General features: G+C 44.1%; 1 protein-coding gene across 1 annotated transcript in view; it reads right to left on the bottom strand.

The window, feature by feature from the left end:
• MICAL2 (microtubule associated monooxygenase, calponin and LIM domain containing 2) overlaps window positions 1-21,593 on the bottom strand; it is a 118,765-nt gene extending 97,172 nt beyond the window's left edge. The window contains exon 1 of the mRNA XM_066552501.1: window positions 21,538-21,593. The gene's annotated coding sequence lies outside the window, so the exon portion shown is untranslated. The remainder of the gene's footprint in view (window positions 1-21,537) is intronic.
• Between the last annotated feature and the right edge of the window lie 227 nt (window positions 21,594-21,820).

Below are 21,820 nucleotides of genomic sequence, written 5' to 3'. Positions count from 1 at the left end.
TTTGGCCAATTGGGGCCAAGCTGTGTTGGGGCTCTGGAAAGTCATGAGTTTTCATTATTATATTTTTAGCCTTCTGTAAGTATCCTTTCTGTATTCTTTAGTATAGTTTAGTATAATATTTTTTAATATAATATAGTATCATAAAATAATAAATCAGCCTTCTGAGAACATGGAGTCAGATTCATCATTCCTTCCTGCCACAGGGCACCCTGCAAATACAGTACTGTCACCAGAAACTCACGTTCTGCTCCTCCCTCACACCTACCAGAGACTTTGCTGACACCACAGCTATGAAACAGTGCTTCCTCTGCACTGCTTTATTAGCTCACCCCAAGACAGTTGTGTTCATAAAACACAAATGTCTTTGAAAGGTAACTCTTGGCATAACTGGTAAGCCCATGTGATCACCAGCTCTTAACTCAGTGCCTTTTTCTGCTCCCAGAGACTGGAGTTTTATGGCCTCAGCTGTTGCCATCCAGCAGAGAAGTGGGGGAAGAGCAGAGCTAAGAGAGGAGAGCGGTATCTGAACCAAGCAAAGAAGGAAAGCAAGCATGAGGCAGTGCTGATAACAGCAGGGACAAGGCAGGACCCACTGCAGGCAAAGGGAAGGGACAAAAACATTTTTAGCATGGAGTGGAAGTAGGTGCTGCACACACACAAGCCTGGCCTAGCCTTCCTCTGCCTTTCCACTGGGGAGGACAGGCAGGACTATCTCCAGCCATAAAACCTCCCTTCTCCAACACCACAAAGCCAAGACTGAGACTATTTTTTCTGGGCATTAAATCTTCTCCTCAGGAACTTCCAACACACTCCCCATACTGAAAAACTGAGGAGTGGCATTGGCATCTCAGAAGACATTTGCTCACTAGTGAAGCATTTCTCCTTGCTGTGTCAGAGGTCATATTCTCCAAAAAAGTAACATTTTGTGGTCAAAAAAGCAGGATGAGACAGGAGACTCTGGTTACTAAGGTTTCTGGATTGCTGGAAACACCATTTAATTTCTCCCTTTTTTTTTTTTTTTGGCATGAACACTGTGTTGACAGATGACAGAGCTGAAGATGGTGCTCTAAGTATATGCAGCTGATAGAAAAGTATGCATTTCTTTCTGAGGAGCCACTGATATTTCACTGCAGTATTGCATATAACTCACTAGAAGCAATGCAATAAGGATAAGGAGTTCAACAGGGTCATTCTTGCCTATAATTATAAGTTTCCTGTTCTGTAACTGTCTTAAAGACTTAAGAGGGAATGCATTAACTGCTTACCTGTAGCAGAAAAATTAACAGTGTTTGGCAAAGTACTTGAGTTCTTAGAGTATTATAATTTATCCTTTTACTTCCTTCATCATATAGATCACTCTCGGGATGAAATATAGAGCCAAAAATCTCATCAAGGTGAGTATTGATGCTGAAACTGCAAATGATGCTTTTTAAAGTGACTTTTAAACTTCCTCTAGTAGCACAATCCAAAAATAAAATGCATTTTATTTTAAACTTCACTGAAGTGGTGCAGAGCCCAATAAAAATTTGGGTCAGTGAAAGGAAAAGAATGAGAGAGCAGGAAATAGGCTGCACAAACAGTTCTTTTAAGTCAGAACTGAAGCATCTGTGGGTTAGACACAAGAATTGCCATTTTAGGTCCCCTGCATGATGTATTAAGCATACACAAGAACTTGGCCTTGCACCCAGCTTCCCATGGCATTGTAGGAGTCTCTGGAGGACACAAAGTACACTGGGAAGAAGAAGGGCTCCATTTCGATGGTTCCTCCACTGTCAGAAGTTATCCCTGCCTCCTTTCTGCCTCCAGCCAGGGCCAACAGGAATGTCAGATAAGGAAAGCTGAGAAGTGTTGCTCATGCCTGGTGGCTGCCCAAGAAGAAAGTGAAGATCTTGTTACAACTAAAAGGAAAGCAGTGCAAAAGAGGCAGAGAGAAAGCAGAAGTTAAAGCAATGGCACGTGCACTGATGTATCCATAGGAAAACTAATGGCTCTAGTCCTGGGTGATATCTCCTGTCAGCAAAACAAGCTCTGCTACTGCAGACAATCTTGAGAATACTGAAAAAAGCAGCTCCACTGTCAGGGCAATTCCACTAAGTATCTCTAGTCAGATGGATGTATGGAGCTGGTTCACATCTGCACATGGAGTCTCTCAGCAGCAAGCTGAGCAAGCAGTAAAGCTGACATATATGAGTCATTACAGGAAAATAACATACTTTTTGACAGCAGCACCATACAAATTGCTTGGCAGCAAGGTCTTGAGGTACTACCAACAAAAATTAAAACCCTCTTTTGGCTTATGTGTCCCACTGGAATGAGAACAACCCTAATTTAATTCAAAATTGAAGCACTTAAGTTCTTCCTTAGTCCCTTAATGCGCTGCTTCTAATACTTGAGAACATGTTCCTTGGGGAGATCAGGAAAGGATTCAATTCCCAGCACTCAATACCACTAATCCTGATTCCACTTTCAATACAACCCTAATTCTGCCATGTTTACCAAGAATAAATTCTTTTATTGAGACTCCAGTTTGGCATGCAGGATACAATACATTTATTGTTGGCTTAAGGTTAGAAACAACAACAGAAACAAAAGACTGCAGCAATCACAGCAGTCACCTACTCCAGCCCTTCCTCATCATCAGTTTAAAGTAGAATATTTCTGCTGCCTCTTTCCCTGACTGAACTAAGAGATCAATACCATCATAAAATGTGAAGTTTGCACGTAAAACTGCTGTGTTACAAAACTTCCTGAGTCTTTCAGTTTAGTTTCTATTGTGATGCACTTTGTTTTTGTGGAGACCATTTTAAATGTAAACATTTCTGTCTGGAGGAAACACAGCTTTTTGGTGGTTTGGTTTCTTTGCATGTTGTCCTAAAAATGACATAAAAGGAAAAAAAATTCTATGTAATTCTGGTAACAAGTGAAGCTCTCATTTGCTTTGCTTATAAAACTAGCTAGAAGCATGTTGGCCTGAAATACTAGTTTTGTGCTGGCCACAAACAGACAACCCATTCCTTAAGATGCACAGTCCTACCACAAACATCAGTGAAGGGAAGCTGCCTCTGAACAAAGGCTCACAAACTGTCTCTCTAAACAGCCAGATTACTCTTCTGTATTTTTATAAAAAGCCAACTTCCACAGAACCCCTGCAAAATAACTTTTCAGGCCAAGTATGGAATTCCAAACAGCTCCTGCTGAGACACTGTGTGCCTGTGAACTTACAAGGTTACCATGCACGCTATCAGCTCGTTTTGCAGTGGTTATATGAGACATTTCAAACACAGCAAGTGCAGCTGTGCCCGTTTAACCTGCTGCAGCTGGGAGCACCCACGATAAAATACAGCTGGAAACATGTGCACAAGAGCACCAAGGCTTGGCACTGGGTATTTTAGATTCGTTCACAGGAAGCAGAAAATAAAATGACCTATCTGTAGGGTTTTATCTGCCACAACAGAGACTGAGTCACATTCCACACATTTTAAAGCTGGAAGCTTTAAAAATAGTCGGTTTGTTTCTTGATGTTACCAATCTGAGCTTTGCTGAGGGACTGCACTAAGACAAGGACAAGTAAAGCGAGATCAGCCCCATGAGGCAGACAGCAGCTTGCGTGTGTCCCCACTCACAGAAACACACGGTGCTGGCAGGGGTAAAGAGTGGGGGCTGCCCCAGGGGCCACATGTGCACCCCCAGGGATGGGGCTCAGACCTCTGCTGGGCCCAAGGACACAGCACTTGCCAGCTTTCAGATAAATCCCACAGAGAACTGGCAGCCACAGAGCTCACACTGTTCTGCTGCCTGCACAAGAAGTCCTGTCCTGTAAACATCTGTAAACTAAAACCCTCAAGATACTCATTTTGCAAAGCAAAGGCACAGATTTTTCAAATGAACGACAATACATAATTTTGTATGCAGCTTGTATGCAGCTTACAAACTACTCATCTACTTATCAGTAATACCATAATTTCTGAAGAATGAATTTTCAAGCAATGTTGTTGTAGCTACACCAGTGGAAATTATAACTCTAAACCTTCAAGTCCAATGGTTTCAAGGAGAAATGTCTTTAGCTCAATTCTTATTCTGTGCAGGTTACAGTAAGTACTTAAAAATTTTTTTTACAGGCCTGCTAAAAGCTCTGCTGCAAAGTCCCAAGTTTCCATATAATCTACATCTTCAAAGGTAACTGTAGATGATTCTACCACATGCATAAATAAGATATTAAAACCTGACTCTTGTTTAGACTGGTTATGAGGAAGAACATTTTTCAGCTCTGTTGTAGTAGATGAGAAACACAATATAAACAACAGTAGAAAGTTTATGCTGATGTTTCCCTAGGTTAGGATCACAAGAACGAAGGAGACAGTATACCAGAAGGGCAACATCAGCCTGCCTCTTAAGAAAAAGAAAGCATACTCTTAAGAAAAAGCACCTGTTATTTAAGCTAGAAAGATGGTATGGATGTAGTCTCAGTGAAAACAATTTAAGCTCTTTGAAACTCCTGCCTTTCTTTTTCTAAAGTGACACTTATAATTTCAAGCTCACAAGCTAGAACAGCATAGATAGTAATCACAGAATAGGCAGTGCTGGTTGTCCTTTGATCAGCACAAGATTTTCTACTTTCAATAGGATGTTTGGAACACTGAGCCAGACTAACTTGGAGAGCAAGTAATACCCTGTTTTCCATTCCCAAAATCACAGCAGCAGGGAGATGGCAGGGCCAGACACACTGAGCAGGGATGGATGACACAAGAGGATGATGGAGAGGGAACTCTGGCACCACTCCTGCCCAGCTGCCAGTGGGAACTTGAACATCCCACTTCTCTCACAGCCCTGTGTCCTCCTCTCTGTTCCTCACCCTCAGGTCACAGGCAAAACTTTGATGGCACAACTGTCACTGTGAGGAAGACAAATAAAAGCATACCCTGTAGCTGGCAGAGCCCTGTCAGCAAAATCCCTGCTATATATAAAGTTATACCAACAAAACTGAGCTACATTCAGCAACAGTTCCTCTACTACAGCATTCCCTTTATGCATGGGGACATAATTACGGAGGTAAATACACCATAAAAGAAAACAAGCACATGAAGCAGCAAAAAGCAGACTCTCTTAGTCAGCAATCACAGAAACAATGCTGGTTTATGGCACTTGGAGAATAGGAATAATGCAGAAGGATGGGGCAGCAAGACAGGCCATGAGCTGACCCAGCAACGTGACACTGCCAGAGCCCAGGAGGGGCCACCTCATTTCTGGTGGACCCCAGCAGGGAGCAAGGGACAAAGAGTGCCACCAGTCTGGAATCCTTGAAGCCACCTGATGCCCATATACAGCCTGTCTGTCCCCTCACTGATCTCCCCCAACCCAGAAAGCAAAAAAGAGCAGCAATGCTGCTTCTCTGAGAGCTGGCCAAAAATATCTGCTGGAGACACCAGAAAGTGCCCTCAGAGAACACTGGATGCCAAAGCAAGGCTGTCTTTTGTTTCTCCTCAGGATTTCTGTGAGAAAGGAAATTAATATTTGTTCAGGGTTTTTTGAAGCAAAAATATGAAATTACGGCTGTGCTGAAGCAAACACTCCAGGTTATGTCTTGGGGGAGGAAAAGAACAGCACCAGCATTAGTTTTCATAGATTTGTGCCAAAAGCTCTCAGGAGTGTATTTCAGATCATCTTTCTACACATCGTGGATGTGTAGATCTCTGCTCTCCAGTATGTGTCCCTCTGGTTACTGGGGCTGTGGCAATTACCCAAGAGGAATAAACAGCTGGCACTGGGGCTGCAAGACCCTGAGGGCTCCAGTCCACAGTAATTCATTTGGCAGAGCTGCCCTCATCTGTAGACATCAGACTTCCAGATCAGTAGCGAGGATTAATCCATTGAAAACACAGACAGGATTGCTTTGCCAATGATCAAAGAAATGAAACGTTCTGGGCAGTATTTCATATGCATACACACACATTTTTAGGAATCAACACATTCCATTTTCCATTACTGTAATTTTTTTTTTTCAACACAAGGTATCACACAGTTCTTCCTGTGTTTTACTGGGGCATTAATGCTATCAATCACACTGAAATCCATGGAAACCACAAAGTTAAAGAATCAAAGATGCCCAAAAGCAGTTTTGAGTTGTAAATGAGGTTTCTTGAGTGCAGCAATGCCAATTCCAAAAAACAAACAATAAAAACCAGCCATTGAATGGCAGTGGAGAACTGAGAAGCTGCATCCAGACAAGTCAGCCAGAGGGTGATGGGAAACCAGATTAGGTTAAACACAAGGAGTATTTACATAAAAAGACAAAAACAGAAAGAAAGCTACTGTGTTAGTTTTGTATCTGTTCTATGTTTTTTGTCCTTGTAAACTGGACCCACAGTTACCAGAAGAGATTGGAAAAGACATAGTTTCTGAAAGTAGAAACAGTATTTTTGGAAGAAAATGTGCAGGACAATTTCTACCCTCCCTCTGCCCAGACTTCCCAAAAAAATGAAGAAAAACAAAGTATAAAAAAAAACCAAATGAAGATGCCAAGAGAGTTACAAAAACATAATCCATTTCTGCTGCAGAAAAATCCTCCTGGTGAAGCTATAGAATACATCCTGAAATATTAGTTTTGGGACATCCACCAGAAAAAGAAAAAAAAAAGAGACCCATGGGAGTAATATGCTAGGAAGAAGTCCCATCAAAAAATTAAAAAAAAAAAAAAACAACTCTGAGGGCAGAACATCATTAACCAGCAACAGGAGGGATGGCAAATGCATCACTGTTTTCACAAGGCAAGCTGAGATACAGTCATGATAACATTATGATTCATTTTCTCCAGCACAGCAAAGTTTACTGGAAACTGTGAAATACCAAAAAAACCACTTCTTAACCATAATTGTTCATCACACTGCCTAAAGTTTTTTCTCTATGTAAGTCCTATCAGTATTGATGGTCAGAGGTTGCATCTTTCTCTATTGAAGTTTTTATGCAACAATGGCCATTTGCTTCCAGTCATCTCCCAAACTGAATGACCTGTGCTATAATATGTAGATGTTATCATTATGCTCTTCATTAGCCATCCATTCATTTGGAAAACTTACTTTATCATGCACCTGTATTTCACTGCATGTAAGTGGGCAGACATTGCAGAATGACATTGAAGGGCCAAGGCAAAGGACAATGTGGATTTTTTTCTAAAAGGTTCCTTTTCTCACTGTCATCTAGTCCTAACATTCCTTTTACTGCACAGAAGAGCCAAAATCTCTCAGTGAAAGCATGCATCTGTGGCCAGCATCAACACACATACCTGAAAGGCAACGTGAACAGGGCATTTAAAGCGTTGAGCCTGTGTAAGTGCAGAAACATCACAAGTATGTCACACAGACCCAGGAAGTTTTGAGGCAGCACTGCCACTTCATTCCCATTTATTGCCATGAGGTTATGTGGAGCAGCCACAGCTGACTGAGGATCCTGAAACGCTGCCATGTTTGGCTGCATGGTGCTCACTTGAGCATGGTGTTTTCAGGGCAGAGGAGATAAGAGGCATCACATTTCTCCCTACAGCCACAGGAAGACAGAGCTAAAGCTGCTTTGGTGCCCCAACTCTCAAAGAGGCTGTAATTTTCAGAAAGGGAAGGGATTAACTGGTTCTGGGTTCACAGAGTGCCCAGTACCCAAGGTGCTGATTAGAACTGGCTTTGTTAGAGAAAACAACAATTTAGGAAGGCAAGTGGTTTGCAGAAAACGTCTTGGGTCAAGTTGGTTTTGCTTTAGCTGATCCCCTGGGCATCACATTCTTCCCTCACTGTGCCTGCTCTGCCAAGAGCAGGGACTGGGGAATGGGGATGCTCAGCACACTGGAAGTTTTTATCCAACTGCTGATCAGGAAACCCAGAATCCATTCATCCAATGTACCAACTGAAGACACCAAAGATGTGTTTCATTATTACAGTTCCTTAATATGCAGTTCAAAGAGCTTTAGTATTCCCCAATTTATAGAGACCAAGAAGGAGAACAGAGAACTGACCTTCAAAAAAAGGATGGAGAGAAAAATGTGTGAATCTAAACTATCCACACATAAGAAATACTTTTTAGTTCTCCACTTAACAAATATGATTTTTTTTAAACATTTTGTTACTGAGCCCAAGACCTTATATTGGCTTGGACTTCATTCTGTTTCTATATTAGTACAGATTTCTCCCTCTCTTCTGCATGCAGGTAAACAGTATTGCTTTTATTTCACTGAAATGTGTAACCAGATCTTTATCTATGCTCCAGTTATCAAGGTTTAGTTTACTAGGAATAAGGAGTTGGCTAATGCCCTAATACTGTATTCCCAGTGTGATTAAATACCAACACAACCAGTGCTCCAAAAGCCATCTGCACAGAACAGGCTTTGTTGCAGTGTCTTTCAAAAGAAGGACATCCTTGGAGCTCACTACGTGGGCTCTGAGGTCACAAACACATGAAAACAGCACAAAACCTCAGCTTTTCTACCCAGATAGGGATTTTTTAAATATATTTTACCCTCCCCCAACAATTGCTTGGAACTGCTACTTGGAGTACCAAAGAGAACGAGTCAGTGATATGCTGCATTAAAAAGAGTTTGGGACAGTTGGCACACCAGGTCCAAAAGGAAACAATTTACATACTATGAGCTCACCCACATCAAGGGAAAAAAAAAAATTCAGTCAACAGAAAAACTAAATCTCAGGTGAAGATTAAAGGATAATAATATCAGCTCTGGAAACAAAATTTTCAAGAAACAGTGCTTTATTTTGTGTGCAAGTTATACCACAGATAGATACTACTTCAAAGAAAAAGCTCACACCAGTAACCGGAGTAAAAAAAAAAAAAAAACAAAAAAAAAACCAAAAACAAAACAAAAGCTCATATGCCAGGTATTTCCATAATGCATTTCTAAATCAGAAAACCTTATGAAAGGAAGTCTGGAAGTGACTGCAACAGTCACTTAGTCAGCCCATTTCCTTAAGGTACAACATGAGAGGTTTTACCCCTGCCCTCATTCCTGCCAGCGCAGAGCACTGTGAAGCACATGAAGTTCAAATCCTCCAGCACCTCCTGTGTGCAGCACAGGCTATCCCAGGTCAGGCTGGGAACATCCCTGTCCCCTTGGTGCTGCTCCTGGTGCAGCTGGGCAGGGCTCCCAGCCCTCCTGTTCCTACCAAAGCCAGACTGAGCACAACTTCTCCACTGATGCTATCAACTTCAGGCAATTCCTTCCAAACTGGGCCCATCACAGACCAGTCTGTGCCTGCGGGAAATGGGCTCCTCTCTAGGCAGATTAACCTGCTACCTCAAACTGCCTGTTTAAAACCACACACACACAGCTCCAGGGAATATCAGTGACTGGGCTTGGGAGCACATACTCCAGTGCTCCTGCTGCCACTAATGATGTGGAGCCTTCCACAAGAGAAACTTTTCTGCATTTCATTTGATGGTTTATCTGTCCTCCATGATCAGAATTCTGCCTCCCTCCACCACACACAGCAGGGGCTCTTCCACCCCTGCCCTTTGTTGACCACCAGTCCTGCCAGGGAGCACAACCAGTGAGTGCCCTGCCTGGGGGAGCAGCACAAGGTAACACACAGAAAAACCTCAAAAGCCTTGGTAACCAAGGGTTTGCTTACCAGATACCCCAATGCATAAGTCAGCGTCATCCAGAATAGTTTATTCCTAGCTTTCTGTAATTGACAGGACAAGCTATTAGTGCTAGAATCCTGTTTTCTTCACTGGACAAAAGATGCCATAGGTTTGCATAAAAGAAGACTAAAAAAATTGCAAAGAGGTACAAGTTTGTTAAAAATAGGTTAGAAACTGTTGTAAAATAGCTGATAGATCGTTAAGCATGTACTGTTAGTTTGGTTATTATATTGTAAAAGGGGTTAAAAGGGTAGTTATAAGAAATAGGGTACTCAATATACCATATTACACCTTAGTGCACCACCCCCAGCGAAACCAGCCAGCCTGGACAGAACTGTAATGGGGCAATCCAGCGCCTTAAACCTTCATGCAAATGAAGGATCCAAACAGAAACCAATCCAAAGGGATAAAAAATAGGATAAAAAGGAGCTTCTGACCCACTGAATGTGTGCCACTCCATCTGGGACATCGGGAAGTTACAAATGTTGAGTTGGCTGCTACAATCCTGCTTATGTCGCCCATTAATATATAAACAGAGTCTAAGGGAGATTGCTAGAAAAAAGTGCAAAAGGCAGCACTTTGTTGGATTCCTAATATCCAGCATATCATCTAATTATGAATCAACTTTTGCAGAGCCCATTTCCCCAAGGCGTCTTGGCAGGCAGGGTATGGCAACACATGAACAGCTCACCTCGGTATTTTCAGGTCAGTGCAGCACCAGGCAGAGAGCACCCTTGCTTTCCAAAAACAGGAGCTGACAGCTTTGCACAGGCCCCTTCCAGCCCAAATTCCTGCTGCTGGGGTAGCTGCACTTAGGTGCTGGCTCCTTTACCTTTCCTGTCAGGGCCACCCTGTCTGGTCTGGCAGCTCGTAGGGCAGAGCTCTGATCATCTCCAGTGGGTTAAAAGGTCAGCTGAGTAAATCTGCTTAAGGCAGAGCCCGGCAGGCAGGGGCAAGGATCACAACAAGGACATCCAGCACAGCCACTGCTGATGTGGCTTCACCACTCCCGGTCTGCAAGTGCTGGAGTGGGAGAGGAAACATCCTGGGCACCTCTGCTCACCTCTGTGGAGTTTAAATCTAAAATAGGTTTGGGCAAAATAAAACCTGATTCTGGAAGAGGCACTGCATGTACCTGCTACAGCTGCTCAGAAAGGCAGATGTCTGAATTTTGTAGCAGATTAAACAACATGACTGTGGTGTGTTGTTAAAAATCAAACCCACCTGCCTTTTCATGCAGAAGCAACATGAAAGGCTCCATCTCAAAGGCAGTCCCTGCACACTAACCCTGACTGGTGCAGCAGTTTGGCTGCCAAACTGCCCCATGTACCTGCAGCAGGACAGAGGGGTGTCAGGAAAGAGAACTGCTCTGGATCAAAAAGAAAGGGCTCACCTATTTCCATATTATAAATTCTTGACTGGCAGTTTGGTCTCTTTTTGTCCAGAGACTTGAAATTTTGCCTTTAAAACACCTGCTGGAAGAACATCCACCCCAATAATGACTCAGTTGACATTTCTTACACATGTGCCCATAAGAGCATAACAAATGTTGTGAGGAACAGTGATGAGGGGGAAGAGGGCACCCAGCTCTGACAGGCACAGACACTTCGGGCGTTAAATACAATAAATACAACGTCCTTGCACTCCCAGACAGAAGCCCCATATTTTAGCAGCAGCTACCTACACAATTACCAGGTGGTTTTCTCCCCTTTCTTGCCTACACCCTATTTTTCTGAACCCTGCAAGGCTGCACTCACTGGTGCATCTCACTGCTCAAAGCTGACAATTTTACTGCTGGAAGTTTAGTCAACAGTGATAAGAACATAATCTAGAATACAGGCTTAGGGGAGAAAAGAAACAGGTAAAGGTGAAGGCAAAGAAACTGAAAGAGCAATTAAAGTAGAATTTTGGTGGAAGAACCTTTAGCCTAAGTCTCACTGCCACTCTGACATTTTCTGACAGAAGTTCACAACAGCCTTGTGACACTGACCAAAACCTTCAAGTCACAGCATCTCTAGTGAAATTTTCAAACCTGCTATACCAGCAAAAAGCTCAGCTGCCTCCACCTCTCCTGAGCATTGGCAAGATTATCATTACAGCGTCAGTGCTGTAAAACAAGCCCAGTCATCTACAATTGCAGCAGGGAGAGGATGGCTCTGCTGAGAGCAGGGGAGGGACTGCCCCTGCCAGGGTGTGCCGAGCGAAACTCGCCATCAGCACAGCACATGACTAAGCACATAGTGCCCATGCCAATACCCGGCTGAAAGAAAGGGAATTGCTCCTTACCTCCCCCTCCCACGGACCACTGAGTACGGGAAAGCCAGAGCATTGCAAATGAAGCTTGAGAAACCTTATGTATAATAATATAAAAAAAAAGCCCAACATATCACAAGATGCCAAACAAAAACAACTCTTCACACAGGACAGTGACTACAAATACTCTTTTTAACATTAAACTTTATCAAGTAAGAAATATCAGAAATGTGGATTCCATTGACAAAAATAGAAAGGAAATGCATATACACTTAACAGAGACTCTCCATGTGAATACAGATCTGTTTGGTAATTAAATAATTAATGTAATTTTTACCTTTTTTTGCTTCATTCTAATTGTGTTTCCAATACTAGTTTCTAGTCATGAGGTCCAAAATAATCTATTAGTTTTCATTTTAAATTCCCCAGACCTGGCAGAAAAGAGACAAGCACTCACTGCTCTGCATATTCTTCCTGAAGAAATCAGAATCACCATTATAATCATAGTAGAATCATCAGCCAAAAGGAAGAAAACACCGTTTGACTTCATCTCCTCCTCCAAAATTAAAAGAAACACTTATTTCAGCCCTGTGACTGGCAAAATATCCCAGCTAAATATTTTACAACAGACAAAACCCAAAAGAAATATAGAAAATTTGGATTCAAAACACAAGGTGCTTCTTAGTATGACAAAGGGGCATTTTTTTTGTTAGAGGAAGCAGTCATTAAAACTAAATGTAGTGATGGCTTCCATGAACTCACCAGAGGCTCTGATCACAACCTTACACTGCCTCATGAAACCAGCAGGGAAGTTGGGCAAAGTCATTAACTAAGTTGCCTTTGCAGAAGTCCCAGTAACTCTCTCTGGCCCACACTTTCAATATAGTTTGCATGAGGGTTGGCTCACTAGCTGGATAGCAACTGATTAGGGAGAGAGGCAAGGAAAACCCTGCCATCCTTTGCTACTTCAGAAGGGCAAATAAAGCTGAAAACTAGTGGTTCACATTCTCTGTTCACTAGAACTATTAAAGCAAAAAAAAACCTCTGATATATCTGCATTAATATTTACCTCTAAATTAAATCTTGTGTGCAAATGTAAATCTGCTATACTACGTATGCCATTCCTGGATTCATCTTGGAAATTAATGAACTAGGAGAGAAACTCAAATAATTTCACAGCTGGTTTTCAGAAGCCAGTGGCTGTAGTTCTATTGGCTTGAGATTTCAAATGAGCCAAATTGCATCACAGACATGTATCCTATCAAGTTCTGGGTCAGAATCCACAAAACTTTACAACAAAAGGCAGAAGTCTCATACTGACACTGCTCTGCAGAACCACCTGACCATCCTGAAGGATGCATACAGGTGCTGCCTTAGATAAAGCTGAGCCAAGAAACTCTGTCAAACACAGCATTAAGTTATTCATGTGTTTTACTGAGTGTCAGGTAGAACCTTGGACTAACCTCTGTAAGGGAAGAGTATTGTGAACAGCACACAAAAATATCTCACCTTGCTCTGAAACAGCCATATAGTTCTTTTTGGTCTCTATTAATGCCTGATAAACAAAATAATTGGGAGGCATGCTTTGATTCCATAACTGAGTTTCAAGATGCTTCTACACACAAGTTACTAATACCATCAATCATTAAGTCAGGTAGTAGCTGAACAAGTAGCTATAGACAGGTGTGGTGGTCTATAGCTAAATGCATAAATTGGGCTGTAAGGTGTCAGGTTTCTGCAGTTGTCATAAAATAGCATCAGAAATTCTGCTGGAACCCTCTAAGTGCATGCACTCTGCAATCCTGGAGCCCTCTGCGTGAACATATTCAGCAAACAATCACAACTCCTTCCTCAGTCAAAAAGAAAACAGAGAGAGAGAAAATAGCATTGCCCTCTGCATTTTTGCATAGGGAAGTGTGAGATAAAAACCTTGTGGCCCTCCTTTTCCACATAAATACACAGAGGTGAATGCTTCACTGTGACTTTTCATTCCCAGGTGGGAAGGAAGCCCAGAGGAAACCCTTCTCTCAGAGTGAGGGTGCAGCACCCAGCTCCCAGCGCCTGACACTGCTCCTGGTGCCTGTGCCAGCATCTCCCAAAGGCACATCTCCCTCCCAGGGCTGCCAGCCCCAGCACTGCCCTGAAGCACAAACCTCACTGCCCGAGGTCAGCACCCTCTGAGCCCCCTCCAGGGGAGAACCGATGCTCCTGGACGAGTAACACTGCTCTGGTCTGTTCTATCTTTAACCTGACATTGATATGTGAAGTAGCCACCAGAATGACTCCACAGGGGATACCAAAGGCAGTCCTTTCCCCACGACGTGCACAAAGATGGCCTGTTGCACACTAACCTATTTTCCTGTATGCCTATCTAAGCATCCCAACTACAAATAAGATGTGGCTGAGCTGTGGCACTCGTGGTTGTGCCTCCCTGCAGCGTGCAGAGCAGCTTTGCAGTAGGTGCTGGGGAGTGCTGTGAAACAGGGGTCTCCTCGAGCCAGGTCTCATCAGCTCTTGGAGATCTATTTCACACCCAAGATAGCTCAGCTACCTTAGAAGGCATAAAATCAGCAGGATGGCTTCTGTGGTAGTGTTGGAAACAAAGAAGTTTTATTAAAAGGCAAAATAACAAAACTCTTTATGAAGAAAAACCAAGCCAAGTGCAAAAAGTTCTTGCTTTTAGTAAGACACCTCACAAAAGTAATTCGTTTCTTTGGTTTTTTTCTAGTAAATTGCTCAAGTAAGACTTTTTAGCTTCTGTCCAATTGGCTATCCTTAAGTTTAAAGTGAAGTCCCCCAAATCCTATAAAGTGTCTTTTCATTTCATTAAAGAGAAAAACTTCTGAGCTCTTTTCTTTTCTTGAAAAGACAAAAGCCAGTTTTGTCACTCCATCAACAAAGAGCCCATTCCTATAGTGCTGTATTAGCCATCATCCCTTTGCTGCAGCTCAGATACCCAGTGCCAGACAGATCCCAGTATCCAGGACAAGGCCCAGCACACCAGTGTATATTTGCACATTGTCTCCCCTTCCCTGTGCCACACAGGGTTATTTATACACCATGGCAGGGCAGCATCACACAGTGCTGTGTGCCAGCAGTGCAGGCAACAGATTCAACCCAATCCCTGCTCCTTGACACTGTCACAAGGAAACAGGTCACAAACAGAGTGATACCTGCTTGGTGCACTGAAAAATGTGTGCTATTCACTTCCAGAAAATAAAATTAACCACCCTAACCCTTCTACTCTCTCATACACAGCCCCCCAACAGAAAGATGGTTTCTTTTGTCTGAACAGGTTCACGTGTCATGTATTTAGCTCTCTGCACAAGCTTTGCTCTTCCTAATGCATTTTTGGGACACCTAATGTTGACTTGGTCCAAGGGCAGGGTTTCTGAGAGTAAGTACAGCAAGAGGTATTTGATTACATCCACAAACTCAGTTTTTGAATGCACTAATAGTTCATATTTATGGAGCTTATGTCCAAGCCTTAAGCATGTGCATGTTTCTGACATTCAGTCAAGCACATGAATGTTCTGAACACAAATATTGTACACAGGGGTGTCAGCTGTTACTTTTAAAAATCCATGGATAGAAATGGGAGGAACCTACACTCCACATTCACACTCTGAAATCTTAAAAGTGGCTCCAATCTTCAATATTCTTCTGTCCCTACAGCCATGTGATTACTGAAACAATTTCTGAACTGACAGAAACAGTTGGCTGCATTGGTGGCAACCATAGGAATTTGTAGCACTCAGTAAAAGGGGAAAATCAAATACCAAGCAGAAGGCCAGGAGATCAGATCTGAATGAGAACTCGTTCACATAAATTATCCAAGCCCAGATATCACATTCCATCAGAAGTTCTTTGAGTTCACCTAGGATGGAAATGAGACCTGGAGAAGTAAGCTCTTGTGTCAGCATGCTCACTCCTTTACTGCCTCTGCAAGGAGCAAAGCAATGGCAATTCAAGTGCACAAGCAGATCCTGTGTCTGACCCGCAGCTGGGGTGAATGATGACATGGGGGTAATTAGCACTGACTGCCTATTTACCACCATGAAGTCAAACCCAACACAAGCCCATTTTTATTTCTAATGAGCTCAGTTTACTATTTTAAATTATTCCACAAGGTGCCATAAAGACAATCAATAAAAACCAGGCTGATAACAAGCATGTACAGCAGGTGAACCTGTATGAAAGGATGTCAAACTATGAATGAGCAGAAACCATAAAGTACCCAGTATCTTGTAAAGTTCTTTAACCAGAGGGTTTCCTCAGCTAGAAAGGGTGTCAGCAGAGAACACTGCATTCCATTCTGAATTCCTCCCTTTGCTTTTAGCAACTGCCTTCAGAGCCTGCACTTGTTTCTGTAAATCTTTCTGTGCTGCTCCCCGTGTGCATGAGTTTAGAGGGCAAGGGTACTGCACATCCCTGACACCATTAACAGATGGGGCTCACCTCAGCCAATAACACAGATTAAGGTCTTTGCAATACACTCTTATCCGATTACACACAAAAAAGAATTCCACTATCTGCCAAACATGAGTCTTCTCAAAGAGAGGGGAAAATTTGTTTTCTGCTCCACCTTCTGCTTTGCTGTTAACAAAACTGTTCTTTTTTTTTTTTTCTTTTTTTTTTTCTCTGGACTCCATCATACATGATTTGCACATCATAGGCCGGGAAAAAAAATCTTGCAAGATTTAAAATCTTCCAATTAGCTATGGGAATCACCTATTCAGGTATGAAAATGACAAAATATGTTATCAGAATCAGGTATTTTAATGTCCTTAGTCTTCTAAAAATAACACTATATAATAAAAATATCATGGTTCCAATGTCTCACCATCCCCACAGCAAAGAATCTCTTCCTGATAGCTAATCTAATCCTGCCCTCTTTCAGTTTAAAGCCATCACCCCTCATCCTATCACTACCTGCCCCTGTAAAAGGTCCCTCTCCAGCTCTCTTGTACCCTTTTGGTACTGGAAGGGTGGTCTAAGGGCTGATGGGTTACCACAGGACTATTTAAAGCTGATTACAAAGCATCCCTGCTTATTCCCAACAAAAATTTTGCATGGCTTTGGAAATTCTATTTTGATGCTTGGCAATGGCAGCAATAGAGAATTAATTATGAACTGTAGCACCCCTTTGGGCATTACTGAAGTCTAAACAGGCAATAAGCTGCAAGCTTAAAAGGTCTGAGAAGGATTTATGGTGGACTAACAGATCCAAAGAAACTGCTTTTGAGGAAGCTAAAACTCCACAATACACAATGCCAGGCCCAGTAATTTTAAAAGCTGAATTGGTACCGTCCCCTTGGCTGAATGCAGCAATTGGAGAAACCGCTGCCATTATTTCTCCAGAGCACAGCAGAGGAGAGGCCAGAGCCAAGAACAAAAGTTTAAATCTAGTCCACGTAATTCCATCACACAATCCATACACCACCTGCCTCACCAGGTTTTGCCATCCCAACTCTAGGGGGCCAAAAGCAAGAAAAAACAAACCCAAGTTTTCTCCTAATTACATCAGTGTTACTGGGACATTGAAATAAGAACAATCAGAATTTAACTAAATATAAGCTACCACAGTAGTGTCTTTCTAATTTGTGTTGTGGTACCACCTACCTCTCCTAACACAGAATGGGTTGCTCTTGTTCCTTTCCCCACACAGTAAATTGCCCACAAAAATGTGGAGGAGATAAATAAAACCTCTGAAAACCCAACAGGGTGATCAACCCAGAGCAGAAAGAAGGCTTGATAGCACACACAGCTCAGAGTTAGGAACAAGTCTGAATTTTTTTCCTTTCATGGAACTAGGAGTCTAAAGATAATTTTGGGTAAGTTTTTACTTGCTTGTAAACGTAACTATGCATACATGAAAGAGTTAGTCATCTTCTCCAGGTCAAAAATAAACACAGCAATTTTCAGAATGTGTCACAATACAATATTAACTGCGTATCTGCACAGTCACTGAATCAGTGGACACTTAATAGCCTTAATTTAGAATACCTATATTTTCCAGAATCAGACTAATGTACCCTGAACTACTAATACCACTTCTGAAAGAGTCAGTTTGCTGTATAAACGCCTCTAAAACTGGTCCCAGTGATGAGAAACAAGCAGTGTGCCCTCCCTGCACAGCTGAGCTGCCAGACACAGAGAGGAGGCTGTACTTTTCAAGTTCATGGGCTCCTCACACAGAAAGAGCTGGAACAGGAAAGGTGCAGCCAAAAATTTGTTCACACACAAAACTCACACCCCAAATTCCTATTGTACAGGTACAAGTCTATTCCAGAGATGCATGCAAGCCAGGCTGCCAGCACAGACACAGAAAGCAACCCCTCAGCCTTTCTGTAGCTCCTTGACTCTGGATCCAACACGTGAGCAAGCTGAGAAAACAGAAGGACCGCTGGGAGGCAGATCTCAGTTTCAGACACCTGAAATTGTCTTCATTTCAAGGGAATCAAAACACACCATGCCCTTAAGAAGCAAAGCCTCTTCCACTAGGAGGAGAGAGCTTTTCTGCTGACACCAGGGGAACCAGAGTGAGGCAAAGAAACAGACACAGGTTACCAGGCATTCACAACAAATGTCACAGCCACCTGGGAGAGTCCCAATGGGAAACATATAGCATTTCAAAGTTTTCCCTTTTTTTCCCCTTTTCAAGGTGCTAGTTATAAAATACCCGAGCAGTGAGACAGCTGGAGCAGATACAAGGTATGTGCTAAAAGAGGTGAAAGACTTCAAGCATACTCATGAAGAAACTGGGGAGCAATCACCTCTCCTGTTTTCTGGTTTCTTACACCTAAAGAACATCTCCAGCCAAAACATAGGCTCCTCACCTCCACAAGGAATGGGATATCGACAGGAGACTAGAAAACCCTGCTTCAGCATATCTTAATAAAAACAAAACCTTTTCAGATCATCTGTCTAGATTCTAGGCGAAGGAAATCTGATCTCCCCACAAACAGCAGCACTGATGTCAGGGATCTGGTAATGCCATACAACTTCAGAGCAACATTGAGGCAATTAATTAAAAACAAGCAAAAAAGAAATTCAGAGTGAAACAGAGACAACTTCCCATTTTTACATGCTTTCCTTTATACTAATTTGCTGAAAAGTCACCTGATCTTACAGACAGGGCAGGCAAAGTCACATCACTGTGGCAGACCACACGGCAAGAAGAAGTGGAATGAAGAATGCTTCAGTTTCCATGCAGAACTTCATCCCTCCACCACACACACACTCTGAGATGCAGCTGCAATGTTTTTTCCTAGTACCATGAAAAGAACAGCACGAACAAACATCAAACAGTGCTTTAAAAGGTATCAACGCTGGTTGATCAAGGTCCATCAAGGCTGTCAGGTATCAAGGCTGCACGTCCATTTAGCACAGGGAAGGACAATTCTGCAGCAACAATGGTGAAAAGGAGAAGTGAACCAAAGGGATGAGCCAAATGCCGTGTCACAAAGCAGCCTCCCAGCACAGAGACCTGCCCTACAGAGGAACCTAATGTAGGGAAAGGACTGGGAATTCTGCAACTCCAAGCTTTAGGTGAAAAAACCCATGGTGCCGGTGCTGTTAAGGCAGGGTGCCCACTCACATCAGCTGATTTATGAACACTGCTGATGTCTTCCGGTGTATGTTAATGGTGACCCCATCATGCCAGAGCCCTGCTACAGCCACCGCAGTCTCTGCTATCTGCCCGAGGGGGAGGCAGCAGCGATAAGGAGGAGATGGGGCAAGATTTAAGTCACGGGAGTAAAGTGGCTAATTACTCCTTTGAGCCGCAAGTAAAACGGTTAAAAAGATACATTTTATACTGTAAGGCTTGTATTTTCAAGCAAAGAACTGTAAATTTGTATGTTTTCTCTATTTCTAAAGAAGTAAAACATGACAAAAACGGAGACTATGGTAAGATTCAGGCGGAGTAAGATTTAAGATCAGGGACATGCTGAGAGTTGAGTCAACAGTTTTAATTCTTAAAACCTTTACTGACCTCATAATACACAGAGAAAAAACTGTGTATAGTTAGGAGCAAAAGTCTGTTGCTGCTTCAGTGCAATTTCTCATCCTCCAGAAAGGATAAACCCCACTGTTTTTAGAGAAACACTGGACACCTCAAACTAAGCATAAGTGGGCACACACTCAGAGTGCCTGTGTCAATGATAACAGACATTAATTCCAGTTCGGTTGTCAACCAATCTGTTTTCCACCCATGTAATATAATTAGCACCCAAAATAAAGTGGCGAAATGAGGGAAGCAAGATGCCCTCTTTTCTGCCAGATCAAGGCACTCCGTGAGCATCAATTAGATGTTAATGTCCCTGGGAGGCAAGCGTGACAAGTCTTATTAAGCCATTTTAAAGATTAGAACACTGAGTCACAGAGAGATTAAGAACTTCCTCAAAACCAAAAGCAGAGTCAGAGAGGGGGCAGCTACACCCCAGCTGGGACTGGCAGCAGAGGACTGCACTGCTCCACCTTACTGAAAGGTTTAGAGTATCTACAGAGAAAGAAAGCCAGAAAGAAAGGCAGGGGAAAAAAAAAAAAAAGTTCACGCTGCCATGAAGTTTCCTGTCCATGCCAACATGCCTACGTTTTGACCTGCAAGGGACCATCTTTAGATACAAGAATGCAGTTCAATTTCCATGCTCAGATCTCATTTTGGCTGAAGGCACCAACAAGGTTGCCAATTGTAAACAGCTTTTAAAGAATACAGAGACCTCCAGATCTGTTTCAATAAACTTGAGAGAGAACTTAAAGCTTTTTGATACTGGCTCAACCTTACAGGCATAGGGGCAAATAAACGTACAATCACCACTCCACGGGGCAGCTATCTGAATTCAAGTCACATGCTGAATTTAGACATGAAAAACGGAGTGAACACGACAAGACAATCACTATTAACAAACACTTCGAAGCGCAAAGAGAAACTCGGCAGATGCCATTCTCAATTAGCCCAAAAGGTGAGCAAAGAAGGATGTTACGCTGATTAACACACTCATTAGGACGCGTCCAAACTAACAGCCCGCTCCAGCGTTGTAACACGTTGGGAAGGCGCTCGGCTGCCTTAATCGCAGGCTAGTCACAAAGCGAAAAGATTATTTTGACTTCTCCTGCGTGGCCGTCCGAGCCAGCGCGGTGCCACCGTCCGGGAGGGCTCCGGGAGCGCCGCACAGGGACCCGCCGGTGGGGCACGGCCCGGCCCGGCCCGGCCCGGCCCGGCTCGGCACGGCCCGGCTCGGCTCGGCCCGGCTCGGCTCGGCTCGGCCCGGCTCGGCTCGGCCCGGCTCGGCTTGGCACGGCACGGCACAGCCCGGCTCGGCACAGCCCGGCTCGGCTCAGCCCGGCTCGGCTCGGCGCGGCTCAGCCCGGCACGGCACAGCCCGGCTCGGCTCAGCCCGGCTCGGCTCGGCGCGGCTCAGCCCGGCACGGCACAGCCCGGCACGGCACAGCCCGGCCCGGCGCGGCTCGGCTCGGCGCGGCTCGGCACGGCCGGCCCCGAGACACGCCGCCCGCGGAGCAGAGCCCGGTTCGGGGCGCTCCCTCCGTCCCTCCCGGCCGCCCACGGAGGGACCCCCGTGCCCGGCGCCAGGCCGTGGGTCCCGCTCCGTGCCCCGCTGCCCTCCCCGCCCAGCCCCACCGCACCTGCTGCGCCTGTCCCGCGGACCCAGCGGCTGCAGCGGCGCCGCCGCTCATCATGCTGCCGGCACTGCCTCGCCGCGGCTAGCCGGGCTCGGGGCGGGGCCCGCGGCTCGCCCGCCCCAGCCCCGGCCCGGCCCTGCCCGGCCCCGGCCCCGGCCGAGTCGGGCAGGGCGCGCTGAGCTCCGCGCAACCTGCGCGTCCTCCGCCGCCCCGAGCGGGGCTGTTTCTGAGCGGCTACTGCGGCACTGTTTCCGCGGGGCAGTTTCTGAGGGGCAGTTTGTGGGGA

Source organism: Molothrus aeneus, chromosome 6, assembly GCF_037042795.1.
Source record: "Molothrus aeneus isolate 106 chromosome 6, BPBGC_Maene_1.0, whole genome shotgun sequence".
Classification (NCBI taxonomy): domain Eukaryota; kingdom Metazoa; phylum Chordata; class Aves; order Passeriformes; family Icteridae; genus Molothrus; species Molothrus aeneus.
The sequence above is the reverse complement of the archived record's forward strand: the minus strand, read 5'-3'. Positions and strand labels throughout refer to the sequence as shown.